Genomic DNA, 21,143 nt, shown 5'->3' with positions numbered 1-21,143 from the left:
CCCCCCTACTTCTCTCCCTCCCTCTCTCCCCTCTGTCTCACCCCCCCTCTCTCTCCTCTCTCTGTCTCCCCCTCTCTCTCCCTCCCTCCCTCTCTCTCTCCCTCTCTCTCTCTCCCTCCCTCTCTCTCCCCTCTCTGTCACCAGGAGGAGCAGAACACTGTAGCTCTGTCTACCCTCCTCAGTGTGGTGGACACACAGCGCAGCTTTGGCAACCGCTGCTTCAACCAGAGTCGCTTTGATGACGCCAAAGACCGCTACAAGCAGGTAGCTCTGGTGAAACGGGCCCTGATTTTCTTCTATTATTATTTTCCTGGAAATGGTCAAATAACTCAAAGTCCTTGAGCAACAATGCTTTAAATTTGTAACTGCAACTAGTGACCACGAGTAACTATACCAGAAAGAATGACCATGATTCATCCATAGGTGGCGCCATAGTAACAATTTAAAAGACTAATCTAAATGCTGGCATATCCAATGCCTTTTAAGTAATGGGATTTATGTGTAATGTTGAACTTTGGCCTGAAGATAACCCTGTGACGTGTGTGTGTGGGATGGTGGTGTGTCCCTGATCTGCCCCTGTAGCTCTACTGGTGTCCAAGGACTTGGGTGTCCCTGTGAATTTGTGATTGGTGATTTAAAAATGGAGGTGCTTTAGAGTTTTGAGGACAATGTACTATTACGCTATTGTAACATGTTGAACGTTTATTGGAAATCACACTAAATTTATTGTACCTTTTGATGCTATCATTTCTCAGCAAATGCACTGACACAAATTACTGTCAGAGTGGATTTTAAACAAAAAACCTATAATAAACAGCCTGTATCCCCCTAGATTACTAAAGGAAAACCCTGCCCCCAGCAGGAAAGATTCAATACTATTAGCATATGGAGTAAAAATTAAATGGAGAGATTTGCATGCATTCTTTAAAAAAGGAAACTGCTCTGGCAAAAGTCAGATTGAAAACGCATGAAATGACTCATATATAACTGTATGTGTGAAGAATTCTTTGGTTGTGTTTGGTATATTCTCATAATTCAACTTTTTTGTTCAACAACTGTGAAATTGTATGATTAATCCCAAAACCACAGTATAATTTGAATATTATTGAGTTTGTTGTACATTTTGTCAATTTACTAGCATGGGCTATTGACTTTGTTGTAGTTTGAAAATGAATCCAACAGCATGGGCTTGGTACTAAATGCTGGGTCAGATATTAAAACTACAATTGAAGTTAATAGGATTTATAATTAAAGAAAAACATATATTTTTGAAAATGTATTATATAATATTGATGTCCTTTTGTGCATATATTTTGTTTGACATTTTTATATTTATAAAGTATAATAAAATACTACAACAGACTTGAAAGTTTGTGATGTGAACGTGATTAATTTGGTTAGTCATGTTTATATCATGTGGCCTGACTTTGACACCTGTAGGCTAATTAATTTTCTACCGGTTTGGTAGAAAGATCGGTCCGGTTTGATGTAACTGGATTTTTGGGTGGATTCCTGACGGCTTTCACTGTAAAGAACGTTGTTCTTCTAAAGCCTCGCACTCCAATGTGTGCATCGACACAGCAAAGCCAGTTAGTAGATAAGTTCGCTATCGCTGATGGATTACGTTCATCCGTTCGCACTTTTTATTTGAACACATTAGGCAGCCCCGCATTAAAGCAGGGCATCAAAAAATTGGTTGATACTCGTAATGTTCCTCTCCACGGAAATCTTTAGTAAAAGGCGAAAGATTTATGCGATCTGAAGAGAAACCAGAGTGTACTGAATTGATAGACCGACCCCTACGGAGACTACTTTCTCAGCCTTACCATTCCCGGTTATGGTGGAAAAACAAAAAAACGCGCATTTCAGCAAGTTAACGTCTACCATAAATAGTGTACGTTGGTAGACATGTGAGGTATTTTGGGACGTCTAAAATATAAATATCTGGGCACCTCGTTCTCTCTGCATACACGCGAAAGGCATGACGGGAAGTGAGACTGGAGCTACTTGACGTCAGCTTTGACGGACACGCCCACTTGGGGTGAAAAAGTGATCAAAACTAGAGATGGCCTAGAAGAGCAAGAGGCTGAGGCTGTCACCAAAGTTGCTGTGTTGTGTCGTGCACTATAACCAATAAAACTCATACATACATTCGGTTCTCCTTACTACCAAGTAGGTTAAGAGAGGGCAAAAGACGCATTTTATAGCTTCAGGCGGAGGGAGGACCCCAAGGGAAGTCAATGCCATTGAGTCATGACAATGGGACCCCAAATTTGTTTGTCTGCGGCAAACACTTCATCACTGGTAAGTAATAGGCTACGTCTAGTCTACATTTTATAATGACCATTTGATTGTTAATTATTGTACGCAACACAATAAAGACTTAAATAGCAAATAAATCAGTAGATATATAAAAACGCACCTGTCATCAGCCGCTAATGTTCCCTTTTCAAACTTCAAACACCTGAGAACGAAGGTTACGTATTGTAACCCCAGTTCTACGAGTGGAGCGGAGCCCCATAGGGGGGCGCTAGCGCTCCTATTGGTAACCCATGTTGGCATGCCAACAACCAATCTGAAGATAAACATGTACTCTTATCGTCCTAACCAATCACAGACCCCCCACCTACTATAAAGGTGGCTACACCCCAGCAATCTGCTCTCCCACACTAAGTCAGACGAGCTAGAAAGCCAGAGGCAGGGCCCGGAAAAAACCCTATGGGGCTCCGTTCCACTCGTAGAACTGGGGTTACACTACGTAACCTTCGTTCTATATCGTGGAGCTACGCCCCATAGGGGGGCGCTAGCGCTCCTATTGGTAATAGGCGGAGCTCCAGCGATGCCCACAATGTACGCGGGCCAGGCCGACATAAAAACATCAACCCACTGGAGGCAAGGGAGTACACAAGCACCACACAGTAGTAAAGTGCAACTCCCTCCACCCGAACCCCAACGGAGGGCCGGTCAGGCAATAAGACGGGCGGACGAGGCAAAGGACCGCAAACGGAATGCAAGGGTCCCCTGGTGTCCACCAGGAGCTAAAAACCAAAGGCCGCGCACCCCGCACAGGGGGCGGAACAATGGTCAAGCTGCATAAACATGCAAGTAAAATTGGCCGGGAAGTTACCGACCAACACAGCCACGCAATCTCAGGGCGTGGCCCTAGCAGCGACACTCAGGACAGAGTCTGCCAGGGAGCTAGATGGCACATCCAGTAGATAGAAGCGGATAAAAGGCGACGGCGACGCCCAGGACGCCGCAGCACAGATATCCTCCACACACACCCCTTGAAAGAGCGCAACCGAAGCGGCAACTCCTCTAGTGGAGTGCACGCGCACCCGGCCAGGCAAAGGGTGACCTGCCGCGGTATACGCAGCAGAGATGCCCTCACAAAGCCAGCGAGAGAGGCGCTGCTTGGAAAGGGGGGAGCCCAGCTTGCCCGCACCGTAGCATACGAGCAGCTGAGGCGTGGTCCTGAACGAGGCCGTGCGCCTAATGTAAACAGAGAGCGCACGGACCGGACACAAGAGATGCAACCGGGCGCCCTCCACCGAGCAGTGCGGAGGAGGAGAAAAGGCGCGCAGCTCCAGAGGCCTAGCACTATAAGAGTGCCTAACCACCTTGGGCAGGAAAACCGGGTTGGGCCTCAGAACAGCCTTACTGCCGTCCCCAGTGATGGTGAGGCAGCCCGGCTGCGTCGACAGCGCACACAGATCACTCACTCGCTTACCCGAGGATAATGCGAGGAGCAATGCCGTTTTGATAGACATCCATCTGAGATCAACCTGCTCCAAAGGCTCGAACGGCACCTTGCACAGTGCGTCCAAAACCAGTGACAGATCCCACTGGGGGGCCAAGGCTCTGACAGGTGGTCTAAGCCGGACCACACCCGTCAAAAAACGCCTGACCAGAGGGTGAGCAAAGACCGTAGTCCTAGCAAACCCCCCATGGCATGCTGAAATAGCAGCCGCATACACCCTAATGGTGGAGGCAGCAAGCCCCAGGTCCAACAGATGTTGTAGGTAGGAGAGCACTGACTCAACTGAGCAGGTCTCCGGGTCTACATCTTCCTCATCACACCAACGCACGAAAGACTCCCACTTCCCAGCGTACAGCTTAGAAGTAGAGCCAGCACGCGCGCTCTGAATAGTGCTGATCACAGCCGCGGAGAGACCCCTCCGAGCTAACCTGCGCCGTTCAGTAACCAGGCCACCAAGCGCTGACCCAGAACCGGGGGGGCCTGTATCGTGCCGCCCGCCTGGGACAGGGCATCCCGCCTGTACGGAATGAGCCAAGGGCGAACCTGAACCAGAGCCATCAGTTCCACGAACCATCGCGCACTGGGACGGTCTGGCGCAACTAGGATCACTGTCCGACGTTCGGACCGTATTCTGGTCAACAGCATAGGAATGATCGCCACTGGGGGGAAGGCATAGAGCAGGCCCTCCGGCCAAGGGGTGTGCGCAAAGGCGTCCACTCCCAGCGGGGGGCTGTCCGTCCGACTCAGAGAGAACCAAAGAGGACAGTGAGCATTCTCCCTTGTGGCGAACAGGTCCACTTTAGCACGACCGAGAGATGTGACACGCCCAAAGATGTGACACAATCTGAGGATGCAGCCTCCACTCGTCGTGGCGCGGCCCGCCTCTCGACATGAGGTCGGCGCCGACATTCAAGGGGCCCGGAATGTGCTGAGCCTGGAGGGAGCTCAGATTGGAGCTCGCCCACAGCCACAACCTCACCGCCGTGCGATGAAGAGCCACTGAGCGGACACCACCCTGACGGTTGATGTAAGCTACCGTGGCACGGTTGTCTGAGCGCACTAGCACAGGGAGCCCCCTCAGCGCAGGTGCAAAGTGCTGAAGAACCAGCAACACAGTCTCCAGCTCTAGGAGATTGATGTGCCTGTTCTCGCCAGGAGGCCAACGGCCCCCCACGGCTTGGGACAGGCACGTCCCTCCCCAGCCGGAGAGGGACGCGTCCGTGAAAATCGGTATATGGAACGACACCCTGCCTAGAGGGACACCACGCGCGATGATGCGCGGGTTCCTCCAGAAAGCCAGGTCCGCAGCCAGGGACCCGGGCAGCGTCACCATCTTGAATTTATCCCTGATGACATTCAGACGAAGACGTGCGAACCAACGTTGTAAGCCACGCATGTGCAGGAGGCCCAGTGGAACCACCGCGTGGGCCGATGACATTAAGCCCAGCAAACGCATCACCGTCAGAGCCGTGGCCACCCTCCCTGGCAGGCAGATAGAGAGTGCCTGGGCCAGAGCATCACGCCTCGGAGCCGCCAGGGACGCGCGCATCGAGACAAAGTCCAAGTTGAGACCCAGATAAATGACAGACTGAGACGGGCGCGGCGTGCTCTTTTCCCAGTTGATGGCGAATCCCAAGCCTGTGAGATGAGTCACAAGCTGGGAGGTGTGCGACCTGGCCTGAGCGGCTGACGAGGCGAGGATCAGAAGGTCGTCCAGGTAGGCGAGCACTCTGATGCCCTCGCGCCTCAGCGGTAGAATCGCCGTTTCTAGGCACTTGGAAAACACCAGAGGAGCCAGCGCATAACCGAACGGAAGCCTGGTGTACTCGTAAGCCACACCCTGGACAGCAAAACGCAGAAACTTTCTGTGACCCTCTCTGATGGGAACATGAAAGTATGCGTCCTTTAGATCTATGCTTGTGAAGAAGTCTCCCTGGAGAACGGAGTCGAACAGGTGCCTCACTGTGAGCATATGAAAATGCCGTTTGGCTACGCATTTGTTCAGAAGGCGCAGGTCGAGGATGGGACGCATCCCCCCTGTTCGCTTCGGGACGAGGAAGTAACGAGAGTAAAATCCCGCCCCCGAGCGGCTCGGTGGAACCACCGCTATCGCCTCCTTGGATAGGAGCTCCGCTATCTCCGACTGGAGAGCGTTCTCCTGCTGCGGACCCGAGACCACAGTCTCCACCACCCCGGTGAAGGACGGAGGGTGGGCGATAAACTGAATCGCATACCCAGATGTCAGGATGCGAAACAGCCAGCGAGGGAGGCATGGCAACCGCATCCACGCCACTCTGCATCGCGAGAGAGGGCCCGCCGCCGTGCGCGGGACGTTCGCCAGAAAGCGATCGTATTCTAGAACGGCCCCGACCGCCACCGCTGGCACCTCCCCTGCCGTGGGGGCTGCAGCAGTCCAAGGGGGGCGGCATATGAAAGGGAGGCGAACCGCAGACACTGTCATCACACACCGACTTACTTGAAGTGGGGCCACATCAATGTCAGAACAGTGTAAACGTCCTCCAGAGCCTGGAGACGTAAGCTCGTAAGTAGCCCGAGAGCTGTTGTGAAAATCAACTAACATGTCTGCAGACAGTGGGGCCGCGTTAGTGTATGCACATGAAGAGGCCACCGACTTAACCTGTGTAGCGGTAGCCCTTGTATCGCTCACAACGCAAGGAAAAGGAGCATCGCTCTCATATGCAAATGAGGAAGACGGCTGAAGTAGCGGAGCCCAGTCATTGTATGCAAATGAGGCCGCTGCCGACATAGACTCAGTCTGTGTGGAGGCAGACGCCTTTGAACTTGCCGCGAAAAGTCGGGGAATCTTGCTCCCATATGCAAATGAGGCAGACGACCCATACCGATGCAGCGCAACGGAGGGAACCAATGACGTACGATCATTCAAATTTGAAGTATAGCAGAGCGAGCGCTCAAATTCAAATGAAGTTCGCTTAACGGTCCTAACGATCAACCGTCTCTCGGGGTGTGTGCGAGAGTAGCTTAGTCGAACGAGACACAGGGGCTTCATTTCCCAGCCGTTCACGATGGTGCGGTACACGAATACCTGCGCTCACCGTAGAAGTAGCAGAGAACACCTTCCCAGTATTACACACCAAGCGAGACACAGGATTAACTCTATGGCGAGCCTTTCTCTTGGAAACGGAAAGTTTAGCTGCCGAAAGCTGACCCGTAGAGGGGGAAGGCTGCCCGACAAACTTCCTTGATATCCCCGCCGGGGTAGGAAGAGTAGCCAGGCTAGCGCTAGCTAACTGAGTGGATGAACTGGCCCGTAGTTTACTTGAGACATGATAACGGGGCAGAACAGCGCTACCCTCCACAGACTTAATTCTCTCGGCAGAGAGCGGAGGGGCAGGCGCAACCATCTCAGAACCAGAACCCAGAGACACATTAATCATAGCATCAGACTGTCGAGCATGGAAATGACACAAGTGACCACCGGTGTACACATGAACATGCTCTTTATTGTGAGAACCCCTAATACAGGGACCACAACCATCCTCTAACGTGAGGGGAGGGCCATAGGGAACAATAGCAGCCTGAGCAGACGTTAATAGTCACGCATTAGTGCCGGGCTTCTTTCTCTTACACTGCGGAGCAGGACCTTGGCGAGCGGTGGAAGGAGCATGGGGAGCCTGAGCGGATCGCTGGTTCGCGGGAGGGGGACCGGGGGCAGCCCTCGGAGGGGCGGACCTCTCCTTCCTCTTCCTCCTCTTTACGGGGGCACGGGAGGCAGCAGACTGGGTCCTCTTGACCCCGAGATGCCTGGCCACCAGCTTGGACTGCTCCTCAACTTTGCCGAGGCGTTCCAGGATTTCGCCGGCGGCAGAGCCGAACAGCCCGGACCGGTAGATGGGAGCGTTCAGCAGAGCCGTGCGAGCTGTGTCGTTCACAGGGGAGACGCCCAGCCACAGCAGGCGATGGTGCACCACAGCGTTAGCCATGACGCGGCCAGTGCAGATCGCGGCAGCCTGGCAGAGCTGCATGGCCGCTCCAGCCGCAGCTTGGAGGTCGGGAACCCGTTCGGGCGATGGCGAGGCGCCGCTGCTCAACTCCGATGCCAGGGTAGTGACCAGGATGGAGATGGAGGAAACGGCGGCCGTGGCCTGGGCAGCGAGGACATACATGCGGTCGGAGAGGCAGCGAGGACATACATGCGGTCGGTCTCGCGCCCCGGGAAGCTGAGGCTTCTTGGTATTGCTCCACGCAGCCGCGCCAGGAGCGAAGTGGGCGGCAAAGGAGGGCTCGAGCGCCGGGATGCCACCGGAGATGTCGCGCTCATAGCCGGACACACGCGTGTCGTCAGTCCAGGCGCGAACCGGGGCCTTAGCCTGCTCGAGAGGCGCCACCCAGGTACTCTCGACAAACTTGTCGATATGTTCCATGACAGGGAGGGGCCGCTTGATTCTCCGCGTCGAGAGCTCGAAGCAAGAAATGCCCCAGAGGTTGGTGCAACTCGCCTCAGGCTCTGACGGGAGGGGGATTCCGATGGAGACCGCCGCGCGCTCAAGTATACCGGGGAACACCCTCCGGAATACGAGCGGCTTGGCCCCACCGGAATCCCGGGGCTCATCGTCTGGGGGGCCGCCCTCGCCGCCGGCGGGGGGTTCGGAACCAGACACAGATGAGCCCGTGCGTGGGGAGGGGCCCTGAGAGGCGGGCAACTCCCCACTGTCCTCCCAGTCACTTCTATCCCCAGAGTCGTCGTCGGAAGGCTCGGACTCGCAGGAGGGGAGAGGACAGGGGACGGTACTCCGTGCGCACCAGAAGTCCAGGCGGGCACGCTTGAATAAAGAGGGCAGCAGCGTGCACTGGGAGCACGGCGGGTTGGGAGAGACTCCCTCTTCAGCGTGGCTCTTCCCCAGGCACGCCACACACCGGTCGTGGCGGTCGTCCGGGTCCAAGGCACCACAGCCGCAGTCCTCGACCCGCGGGGCATCTTCCAGAAGAGGAGGGGCGGGGCCGTCCATAGGGGATCCAGCAGCGCCGGAGTCCCTCAGAGGTAGGTCGCCGCCGTTCTTCTCGCTCTTCTTCGTTTTCTTCATAATTCTTCAGAAGGCTTCCTTCAGGTGCTTGATAGCTCGTCTGAAAATGGGAGAGGAGATTGCTGGGGTGTAGCCACCTTTTTAGTAGGTGGGGGGTCTGTGATTGGTTAGGACGATAAAAGTACATGTTTATCTTCAGATTGGTTGTTGGCATGCCAACATGGGTTACCAATAGGAGCGCTAGCGCCCCCCTATGGGGCGTAGCTCCACGATGTAGAACTCAATTTTGACCCCGACATTTCCCGGATGATTGCTCTAACCGCCACCTAGCGACTGACGTTAGTTAACTAACTACTTGGCCTACTCACTAGTCAGTCTCAACGTGCGAGATAAACTAGATAGTTACTGTCAGCGACGGTGTAACCGGTATTGAGAAACTACCGAAAGGTAGCTAACCATCATGGCAGCAAATGGATTTTCTACCAGAATCCGAAACTATTTAGACCCCCGTGGGCGACAAGGGGATGGTAGCGTTACCCAGGTAAATTAGAGACGTGCATCTAACGTTAGTTAGCAATTTATTGCCCTAGTTGGCTAGCTAACGTTAGTTAACTTACAGGTAACGTTAGACAGATCGTATCCCACTAACTTCAGATATTTTATTGGAGTTAAACAGATTTTAAGATCAAGACAAACGCGCGCTGTCGTGCAGGTTATGGGGTCACGTGCATCACGAGCATCCACTGGTGCACGCGTGCCAAAATTCTGAACGGCGAACTGTCTGGTGCTACAGCTCTAGCTCGGTCGATTCATTACAATCCATGGCTAGAAATATATAAAAGAAATGAAGGCGATGAAAGTAAGCAACTACCTGCCAGCTAGCTTGAACGAACCTTTCCTGTTGTTTGTTTTATGCTAGGGCCCGTTCCACCGCATGGGGCTACAGATGCAGGACGTCCTGGGTGATGGCGGGATCCTGAAGGAGGTGGTGCAGCCCGGAGAAGGCCCTCCAGTGCCTAGAGATGCATCAGTATCACGTAGGTTTAAAATATACCCAGGCTACCTTCCTTCCTTCACACAAACGTAGGCCTACATGTTACGCCGTAGTGCCCGTGATGTCACAGAGCGGATAGAACACTGTGACTTGACGGCTAGTCCAGGCGGCTATAATTGAAATAAATGTAGGGCTAGATTTAAATAGATTTAAGCTGAAGTTGCATTTGAATCAAACTTAGTTTATTTCTCTCTCTCTCTCTCTCTCTCTCTCTCTCTCTCCCCACCCATATCCCCCCCCAGTAGTACGAGTAGTAGTATGTTTACTACAGTATCTACATTAAATGCAATTATTGAAATAAGTCATTTTGGATAAAAGTGTCTGCTAAATGACTGTAATGCAATGTAACACATACTGAATATACTGTAACACACAACACATACTGTATCACTCAACTATACCTATACCACACATAACACACACTGTATAGGTACAACACACAACTATACCTATACCACACACAACACACACTGTATATAACACATAACTATACCTATACCACACACAACATACTGTATATAACACATAACTATACCTATACCACACACAACACACACTGTATATAACACATAACTATACCTATACCACACACAACATACTGTATATAACACATAACTATACCTATATCACACACAACACACACTGTATATAACACAACTATACCTATATCACACACAACACATACTGTATATAACACACAACTATACCTATACCACACACAACACATACTGTATATAACACATAACTATACCTATATCACACACAACACATACTGTATATAACACATAATTATACCTCTGAAAATGTAATTTAATGTAATTTATTGCTCTATAAATGTTCTTAGCCATTAGACAAATATATTCCAGGAGCTTGCTCCAGGTTGCCTGTTTTAATATCTGTATTGCTTTTATGGCTCTGTGTGCTACTAACCCTGTTTTGCCTTCCCTCTCCCTAGTGCCTCTCTCTCTCCCTCCTATCTTCTAACCAGGTCCAGTGGATGCCCCACTGTCACCAGCAGACCTCCCGGAGTCCAATAGATACTCCTGTGTCTGCTGTGGATGTCGTAGCATTTAGTTAACACACACACACGTACACACAGACATAAACCAGCCCACTTCCGGCTTTAGGCCTGGGCCATAGCAAACACACACCAGTATTTGCCATGTCTCTCCTATGATGCTTTTTGAGCCTCTCTTACTCTGAAATGTAATTTAATGTAATGTACTGCTTTATACATGTTCTTAGCCGGTAGACAAACATACTCCAGGAGCTTGCTCGATCGCCTTGTTGAGAGGGGTCAGGGAAGAATTTTTACAGCTCACTTATCTGACCCCCGGGTGATTACTGTTTTTTTGCTTCCCTCTGGAATATGTATGGGTGGGTCGTATGCCCACCTCCCTTGTTCTCTGTAAAGCGCATTGTGTTGCCTCTGGGTATGAAATGCGCTATCCAAATAAAGCTTTGATTGATTGATTGATTGATTGACAACACATACTGTATATAACACACAACTATACCTATATCACACACAACACATACTGTATATAACACACAACTATACCTATATCACACACAACACATACTGTATATAACACATAATTATACCTATACCACACACAACACATACTGTATATAACACATAATTATACCTATATCACACACAACACATACTGTACTGTATAATAACACACAACCCATGCTGTATGTCACACTAGCCAGGGGACATTGTATTCAAGCCAGGTCGAATATTTCAAATGAGTACGTGTGTTATGTTGTTGTAGTGACCGGATATGCCCACTTGGGGGCAGCTCTGGGCGGGTTCAACTTCACAGCGGTGTACTGCACATCCTCTTCAGTCTTTGAAATCGAGAGTTTAACATGTTTTTGGACACGAAATATAACAGAGTAGAGTAAAAGAAACTTACTTTATTACCTTACAATTGCAGCAAAGGGACGGTTACACAGAGACACAAATGTCTCTGAGCAAGCGCGCCGACGAATGTCGGGACGTTCTGTATATACTATTCCACACAATACATTGGCGCGTGACTACATGTGTTAGTACCTGATTGGTTGAAACTTTTATCTAATGCTAGTCCTATGAGCTCACTAGTTTCGTTTTCCATTCAGCTGATGTGATTAAAGTCCAGGTTAACCCAGTTCAAATTTTTGTTATGAGCTTCACACACCACAGGAAAACATGTCATTAACCGCCCAGCCAAATCTGAGTGATTAAAAATGTCGCTAAGTATATAAAATAAGGCTTCAAAATCGGTTAAAAATCAGCAGCATTCTCTGGTCTGAGACTGTGGGGGCGTGTCTGCTGAAGGCACTGAAGCCACACCCAATTGCGTGGGGAGGGGGTGTGGAGGGAAGAACCTGTCAAATAGTACCGTTCTCTGGTCTGCATATTGTCACACTGGCACGCCGTCTCTTTTGTGGTAGGAAGGCACAGCTTTGTGAAAACAGAGAGGAGTTGAAATTACACTTGTCTAATGAGTCAAACGCACAGATGCTTCCTCCTAACCTACCTCCTGACAAACAACACAGGTAAAACTGTAGCTACTCTATACCAACGCGCCAGTGTTACTGCCCTTAGATGCAAAATACAAAAACAGGCAACGAGGAATGTATGAGTCTGTCCCTATTTTCTCACTGCCACCTCCGGACCCATTCCTATCCCTCCCAGGCAATCCTGTCGTCCCTTGGGATCAATGGAAAAAGTTGTTTAAAATGTACCTTTTAGTCACTGGCTTGAACAGCGCTGATAGAGCGAAGAAGCGTACACTACCGGAGTTGATAATCGGGACAGACTCATCCACTCTCGTTGGCAATGTTATGTGTGAGAATAACGAGCACTCGGCTTCAACTTTCCCGCAACATATCCAACAGAACTGGAATGTTCAGCCAGTAGCCGCCGAGCACTGCTTCACTGTGAGAGGGTGCGTCTTTCTCCAGCTGCAGCTGGTCTACCTGGTCTACCTAACCAAGCCCCCTCGCTCCCGCCTCCCGGTCTCCCGCTGGAGAAATATACTGTAACCATTACCGGTGAACCCATACGCACATCAGGTGCCACAAATATGGCAGGCAGTTTCTGTATAGTTAACGCTTATAGTCATAATATATCATCCGTAACGTTATTTGGTGGGTGGTCGCCTGGTCGGTGCTGCTAGCTATGTTAGCTAGACTATATACACACTCCCATCTGCAACAAGCTACATAGCTAATGTTAGCTATAATTCCTCCTAAGATTACATATAATTCATCATAGCTGACATTACCACATAAATGTCAAGACACATTTTGTAGATTAACGTAGCAGTGTATTTTCCTATTGCTTACGTTACCTAGCTAACGTTATAACGTTAATTAGCTATAAGCACACAAGGCAGCGGTGTCGGCACCAAAGGTTGATGCGACAGGAGGAGAATGGAGGCCGGGGAGAGAGATGGTTGGCTCTGCCGAATTCACCAGGACCAGTCGTGAGTCCGTGAAACCCAAAAGCCTCATATTATAATTGCAGAAGCTTTCGGGAGTGAAATGTTTGCTGCAGAGGCGGGCGCTAGCGGTGACAGACTCTGTAACACCATGGCTCTTCAAAAATGCTAACCATTTGCTTCTCATTTCAGCTTTACTCGGGAGTGAAAGAAGGAGACCTTATCATCCCATTCCTGCTGGCATCCAGGAAGGATGCATTTTCGTTTAGTTTTATGCATAGGCATTGCTAACTAAGAAAAACTAGCTAATTCTAGACTGTTGGTTAAAACTAGCTAATTCTAGACTCAAGATTGAGCAGGAGAACCGAAGATTCAAATCCGTTCTAGCTTTATATAGTGTTAGGGCGGGGATATGCTAAGAACACCGCTCTACGTCATCCGGTACCGTTTTAAGCCCGCCCAGAAAATCCAGAAATCAAAACTGGTCAAAAACACAAAACTGGTCTAACTTCACAATTCAGTACTACAGATGGTTCATCCCATTTTTACATGTTATCAGCAATGCATCACTAACACATAGAATGTGTTTTCAAGCAAATCTCAGATTTTGGTTAACTGGGACTTTAAGGTGTTCCCTGTTAGTTACATTTACTGCAACTTTAACAGGCTTTTCATTGTGAGGTTGTGTGTCCTTGGCAGTCAACTTATCTGCTACTGGAACACAGATAATAACAACTTTTCATGCGTACTATGTGTTCTGGAAAAGTACAAAGTGTACAGCAGTATTGAAGCATAACTAGGCCTAAATAGACAGGCCTTGTATTAAACAACTATAATAGCACTTTATCAAAAATACCTTTCACATTTCCCCCCTTTGATCCATAATATGGATCACTCTACTGTTAACATTACTGGTGAATGATGCTAAGCTAAGCTATCAGAATGGGGAATAACAGAGTACTTGAAAACACATCTAAATAGCCCAGTGACTTTAAAACGGAGTATAAAACATAATAGAACATAGTTACTGTACTGTAACTAGTACAATCATAAAACAACAGTTTAAAATGTCAGGAATGGCATGAGTCTTTAATAGTGAAATTTACAACAGTATTATTGCTTTTGGGTTGACCCTATTGGTCAGTTACTCAGCTTCTTGGTGGTTTGGTCTTCAGGACTCCAAGAGTCCTCTCCGGTGCTCAACCTTTAGGTGACTGCCAGCTGGTCTGTCACTGTAGGGAGGTGTTTGTAGCTCGACTAGCAGGGGCCACGGCTCTCGTGTCTACCCAAGTTAGGAGGTCCCAGTGTGGGGTGTATGTTGGTTATCAGTGTCTGGAAATGTGTGTATGTGCTCAGATCTTGCCTGTCTACTGGTGGATCACTCCAGGGTTAGCCTCATGGTATTTCTGGAGGTCCCAAGCCTTCTGCTGGGCTGGGGACAGGGAGGCTTCTTCATCCTGCAGCAGGACCATCTCGGTGGCGTCTGCTCCCAGGGTGGCTCGGGTTGCTTTGGTGATGAGACACTTGCAGATAGGGATGCCACAGAACACTAGTATTCCAATTAGAACCAGGACACTCACGATCATGGAGACTGCTTTCCCCGCCCAGCCAGAGAAGAACTCGGTCAGCCAATGCAGATCTCCTCCGGTGGGGGCAACCTGGCTCAAAACTTGTTCAATCCTGGTGGCGCTATGTTTGAGATAGTTAGTGACATTGTCTTTGGCGTCTGGGATAAAGAAACAACAACTTATGCCTAACATTTTGCATACTCCACCTTCCCTGGCGGTGATTAGGTCGAGGGCTTCACGGTTCTCCAGGACAGAACGTTTGTCTGGCCTCGGCACCGGTGCTGAGGAATGACAGAGCGGTAAATAGTATGACGGCGGCAACGATGAGCTTACTTCCATTCATATTGGGCTAGGTGGGCGGGTGGCCTTCGCTCTCTCTGGGGTCTCCTAAGTGGTGGGGTCGGTTGGGGTGGTTCCTCCTCCTCTTCTGGGACCTCTGGGTCCGCGGGCTCTGGGACTGGTTGTTCTTCCTGATCATTTGGTCAATTGAGAGAACACTTAGAATGTCAAATGGTGTGGTGCAATTACCAGTGTTGTTGAAGTTCACATTTTTGCTGCTGATGCCCTCGAAGGAGTCCTTCCTGACTCCCTCATGGCACACCCAGCAGGGTCCGTTGTGGACTTGACTGATGAGGACAGCTCGGGCGCAGGCCATGTTTCCTCCGCAGCGGCGAAGGGCGTTCCTGGCCTCTTGGGTGGGTCCATGGTGGTCTGTACCTACTAGGGGATCGTGATTATTGGAGAGAAATTCGGCCTCCTCTTCTTTGTTTGTCACCTGTATGTTTACGCTGTTTTCCCCTGTTTGCGCGGCCTGATTGATCTTCTCGAGGGCAGTGGTGGGTCGGGGGTTGACAATTTTTTTCTGCTGTTTGTGTGATGCCTGGGCAGTACCAGGATCGGGTAAGGATCTGACTAATCCCCCCCTTTGCTCACGTGACCACGTCCGTGAGCGACATGACAGTAATATGTGTAATGTTACAAATATGTGTAATTGCCTTTGCTGCAATTGTAAGGCAATGTCTCTAACGCACACAACACAACAGTCACTTCAATCACAACTTCTTGAATAGTAGTAGTAATAGTAATAGTAATAGTAGTAGAACAGTAGTAGTAGAATAGTAGTAGAACAGAATGGTACCTTTAGTCAGAATGTGGAACGTACTTTATGTGGAACAGCAACACTGTTTAATATCGGAGTCGTTATGGTTCTATTTCGCACCGCTCGGATAAAACACTTCACACAGTCAATGAAATTGAAAACCCAACCAAAAGAATAATTCTTCAACAACTATAATGTTAACACGGGCGCAGCACTTCTCTGTGAGCCTATAACCAAGTGTCTAGGTATGGGAATTCTTGATCTATGGACGGACTATGTAGTTATAATGTAGCAAGCATTAAACCTCACCGTGGCAACCAATGTATGTGTGTGGACCTTAATAATCTCTCTATATCCTATGCCGTACGTCTCAAGCGTAGCCCTAGGTATATACTCTCATTAAAAAGGAATTTTCTCTGTGAACAATCGATGTACGTTTAGAACTTACTATAATGTCAGAAAAGCAAATCCTCCAGTTGGTGTGTTGGTTGTCCTTTTTAGGGAGGGACTCCAGGCCTCCCTGCCCCTCTGAGCGGCCCTGCGTCCGCCCTCAACCTCGTCCGTCGACGGCTTGGCTAGGAAGTTGATACGTGGGAGGGTGATCAGTCCAACGTAGGTCCACTCAGGAGGGCAGATCAGCCGGAATCCCACTTCTGACACCAGTGAAATGTGGTGGCTGGACTCAGTTGACCTATGACCTTCGGACACTCACAAAGTACTATTATAACACTTCAGATTGAATTCACCAGTACCACAGGGTTCTCCTCCCAAGGACCAACACAATCACACAACCTTGTCAAATGAGGACACGAAATATAACAGAGTAGAGTAAAAGAAACTTACTTTATTACCTTACAATTGCAGCAAAGGGACGGTTACACAGAGACACAAATGTCTCTGAGCAAGCGCGCCGACGAATGTCGGGACGTTCTGTATATACTATTCCACACAATACATTGGCGCGTGACTACATGTGTTAGTACCTGATTGGTTGAAACTTTTATCTAATGCTAGTCCTATGAGCTCACTAGTTTCGTTTTCCATTCAGCCGATGTGATTAAGGTGTTCCCTCTGTTAGTTACATTTACTGCAACTTTAACAGGCTTTTCATTGTGAGGTTGTGTGTCCTTGGCAGTCAACTTATCTGCTACTGGAACACAGATAATAACAACTTTTCATGCGTACTATGTGTTCTGGAAAAGTACAAAGTGTACAGCAGTATTGAAGCATAACTAGGCCTAAATAGACAGGCCTTGTATTAAACAACTATAATAGCACTTTATCAAAAATACCTTTCACAACTCAGTCATTTCATAATCTGTTATTTATATTTTGAACAGTTTATAAGGGCCCACGTCTTTTTAAAAAAGAGAGAAGCTTGTGTGGCTACATATTTTCTATAGTCTACTCTTTAATCTAATGGGTGGGATGTAGGCTACCTTTCCACAGATCCATGAAAAGGCTATAAAACTAGTCTATAGAGGGCACTATTAAAGTTTGTGAACTCAAGACAGATCACACAGGTGCAGGTCACAAGGTCAATTGGTTCAATCTGTTTGATCTTGACAAAGAACCGTACATGTAAAATGGAGCACCGACACAAGCGGAGCAGCAAAACGAAAGATTTGAAAAAGCCTCCGACACCGAGAGAGCTCCAGATCTCGCCTCAAGTGGCGCTCGGGTGATCGTGGAACGTCCTGGTCAGATTGTCCCTTTACCAGCACACCAGTAGACGCCATGGGGGTGGATAAGGCGTTAGCGGGGCTGTCAACTCTACTGGTCCTGGTGATCGCGAATGGTGGTCTGACAGACGGGGCTGTGTCAAATAGACTGGTGACAGACGGGGCTGTGTCAGATGGAGCTGTGACAGACGGGGCTGTGTCAAATGGACCGGTGACAGATGGGGCTGTGTCAAATGGACCGGTGACAGACAGTGCTGTGTCATATGGAGCTGTGACAGCTGCCCTGTTCACCAGAGAGTCTGAGCTCTTGCAACAGAGCCTCTGACAGCGAGGCAGCACCAGACGCTCCCTGTCGGCCTTGGCTGAGAGAGGAACGTTCAGCTCTGATTTGCCCTTTGAACTTTTGCCCTTGCGTGTTGGAAAGGGCTTGGCGACGCCGCCAGGTGGCACGGGGGCGAAGCCTCTGCTCATCTCAGACACCGGGTCTTGTCCACAGCCCCCCGGATCATAGGAGTCAGAACCTGAATCGTCTTGTCCTCGACAGTCCCAATGGCGCTCATGCATCTGCATTAGCACTTCCAGATGGTCAGGGCAGCTGTCGACCCGGACTGTCACACTGTCCCTCTGGGCCCTTGAGATACAACAAAATAAAATAAACTAAAATGACTTTTGATGATTTCAGTACACTTGTACAATCAAAATGCATCATACCACACATTTTACACACAAACACACACATCTCACACATGCATGCACACGCGCACGCACAAACAAACACACATACACACACACACACATACACACACACACACACACATGGTTGGATACAGAAAAAAACATTATCAACTTACCAATCAATGTCTTCAAGGTTTTCATCCTAATTTATAAAGGAAATACCAGATGGTATTTAGGCTCAATTTAGGTCATTAAGGCTTCACAAAGACAGAACAGCTTCTGTAATTGTTTGAATTGTAAATGATTAAAGTAAAATGAAACTTTGATTACCAACCTTAATGTTTCGGTGGCGATTTCTCCATTGATCTAATAGCCAAGAAAAGATCAGGTTCACAGAGAGAGCGAACAAAACTCCCATGCAGACAAATGTCAGATCAAGATCCAACGGGGTTGTCTGAAAGGGCGTCGCCTCAGGACCTTGGTGTACATGTCCACACGGCACCCTCTCTCGGGTTCTAAAAACATGAGTTATTCCACTAGCGAACATATTGGCAAAGTCACATCTTTAGCAACATGTTCTTCTCATCGCACACACCGCACTGAGGCTTGTCCACTTGTTACAGCAGGATGTACCTTGCCGCTGTTACGTGTAGGCTATATGCTATATATACATCTACTTGAATGGGTGCTCTTTGTTTAATGTTCCCTTCAATCCATCCACAGTTCGCTTTTCTGGATTTCTGGAGTATTCGGAGCGACCGTTCGAGACCACAAACCACCAGAAGTATCCAAGAATGATGAAGCTTGGAAGGGGTGCGTGTGATACACACACAGCTGCGCCTCTGCTTTTCGACAGCGGTTGCATTAATCACATTTTACTCAGTCACACACACGTCCTTTTGGCAAGAAGTGTTTTGGAATGCTTTCATGACATGTGCCATCCTCAGGAAATGAGGCATCTTGTGATGTATTTGTTTAAATAAAAAAATCAGTCAATTAATGTTCCCTCACAGACGTGACACTGTATGGCCTGGAGCTTGGTCTCCGGACCATGAGGAAGGGAGAGTTCTCCAGGTTCCTCCTGCTGCCTGATTATGCCTACAGGGAGATGGGCTGTCCTCCTCACATCCCCCCAGCTGCCACTGTGCTCTACGAGGTCCAGGTTCTGGACTTCCTTGACTTGGCCCAAGTCTGAAGTGGATGACTTCATGGCTCTGAGCCTGGTAAGGACTAAGGAGTGAAGAACAACATAGTGTAGCAGAGAACAAATTCAGCAGGTGAAAATGCATCCTGTCAGATTAAAATATTTTATGGCTGTGCTGTTTCACATGGAACAAAAAAAATCTTGCTTTGTTTTGTTAGTGTCATTGACTGCTTCTCATCTCCTTTACCCCCTCTCCCCACTCTCGCTCCCTTCTTTCTCCCCTCCCTCTCTCCCGCTCCCCCACTCTCTCCCCTCCATCTCCCTCTCTCTCCCCCCTCCTTCTCTCCCTCCCTCTCTCCCCCTCTCTCCCCTCTGTCTCTCTCCTCTCTCTGTCTCCCCCTCTCTCTCCTCTCTCTGTCTCCCCCTCTCTCTCCCTCCCTCTCTCTCTCCCTCCCTCTCTCTCTCCCTCTCTCCCCCCTCTCTCTCTCTCCCTCCCTCTCTCTCCCCTCTCTGTCACCAGGAGGAGCAGAACACTGTAGCTCTGTCTACCCTCCTCAGTGTGGTGGACACACAGCGCAGCTTTGGCAACCGCTGCTTTAACCAGAGTCGCTTTGATGACGCCAAAGACCGCTACAAGCAGGTAGCTCTGGTGAAACGGGCCCTGATTTTCTTCTATTATTATTTTCCTGGAAATGGTCAAATAACTCAAAGTCCTTGAGCAACAATGCTTTAAATTTGTAAATGCAACTAGTGACCACGAGTAACTATACCAGAAAGAATGACCATGATTCATCCATAGGTGGCGCCATAGTAACAATTTAAAAGACTAATCTAAATGCTGGCATATCCAATGCCTTTTAAGTAATGGGATTTATGTGTAATGTTGAACTTTGGCCTGAAGATAACCCTGTGACGTGTGTGTGTGGGATGGTGGTGTGTCCCTGATCTGCCCCTGTAGCTCTACTGGTGTCCAAGGACTTGGGTGTCCCTGTGAATTTGTGATTGGTGATTTAAAAATGGAGGTGCTTTAGAGTTTTGAGGACAATGTACTATTACGCTATTGTAACATGTTGAACGTTTATTGGAAATCACACTAAATTTATTGTACCTTTTGATGCTATCATCTCTCAGCAAATGCACTGACACAAATTACTGTCAGAGTGGATTTTAAACAAAAATCCTATAATAAACAGCCTGTATCCCCCTAGATTACTAAAGGAAAACCCTGCCCCCAGCAGGAAAGATTCAATACTATTAGCATATGGAGTAAAAATTAAATGGAGAGATTTGCATGCATTCTTTAAAAAAGGAAACTGCTCTGGCAAAAGTCAGATTGAAAACACATGAAATGACTCATATATAACTGTATGTGTGAAGAATTCTTTGGTTGTGTTTGGTATATTCTCATAATTCAACTTTTTTGTTCAACAACTGTGAAATTGTATGATTAATCCCAAAACCACAGTATAATTTGAATATTATTGAGTTTGTTGTACATTTTGTCAATTTACTAGCATGGGCTATTGACTTTGTTGTAGTTTGAAAATGAATCCAACAGCATGGGCTTGGTACTAAATGCTGGGTCAGATATTAAAACTACAATTGAAGTTAATAGGATTTATAATTAAAGAAAAACATATATTTTTGAAAATGTATTATATAATATTGATGTCCTTTTGTGCATATATTTTGTTTCACATTTTTATAAAGTATAATAAAAT

At 48.4% G+C, this 21,143-nt stretch overlaps 2 pseudogenes across 2 annotated transcripts in view; both read left to right on the top strand.

Annotated features, from left to right (window-relative positions):
* The window catches only part of LOC311318600 (inactive peptidyl-prolyl cis-trans isomerase FKBP6-like), a 35,743-nt pseudogene extending 35,125 nt beyond the window's left edge, over positions 1–618 (top strand). Inside the window, exons 9-10 of the transcript in view lie at positions 145–264; positions 583–618. The product of the transcript in view is annotated as an inactive peptidyl-prolyl cis-trans isomerase FKBP6-like (transcript). The remainder of the gene's footprint in view (positions 1–144; positions 265–582) is intronic.
* Positions 619–9,616: 8,998 nt separating this feature from the next.
* Positions 9,617–20,416, top strand: LOC311318508 (inactive peptidyl-prolyl cis-trans isomerase FKBP6-like; annotated as a pseudogene). The gene is made up of 6 exons: positions 9,617–9,622; positions 9,683–9,800; positions 19,002–19,091; positions 19,292–19,501; positions 19,943–20,062; positions 20,381–20,416. The product of its transcript is annotated as an inactive peptidyl-prolyl cis-trans isomerase FKBP6-like (transcript).
* Positions 20,417–21,143: the final 727 nt, after the last annotated feature.

The sequence above is a fragment of the Borostomias antarcticus genome, assembly GCF_949987555.1.
Source record: "Borostomias antarcticus genome assembly, chromosome: 1".
NCBI classification, from domain to species: Eukaryota; Metazoa; Chordata; class Actinopteri; order Stomiiformes; family Stomiidae; genus Borostomias; species Borostomias antarcticus.
Note: the sequence above shows the minus strand (reverse complement) of the source record. Positions and strands in the feature narration are given on the sequence as shown.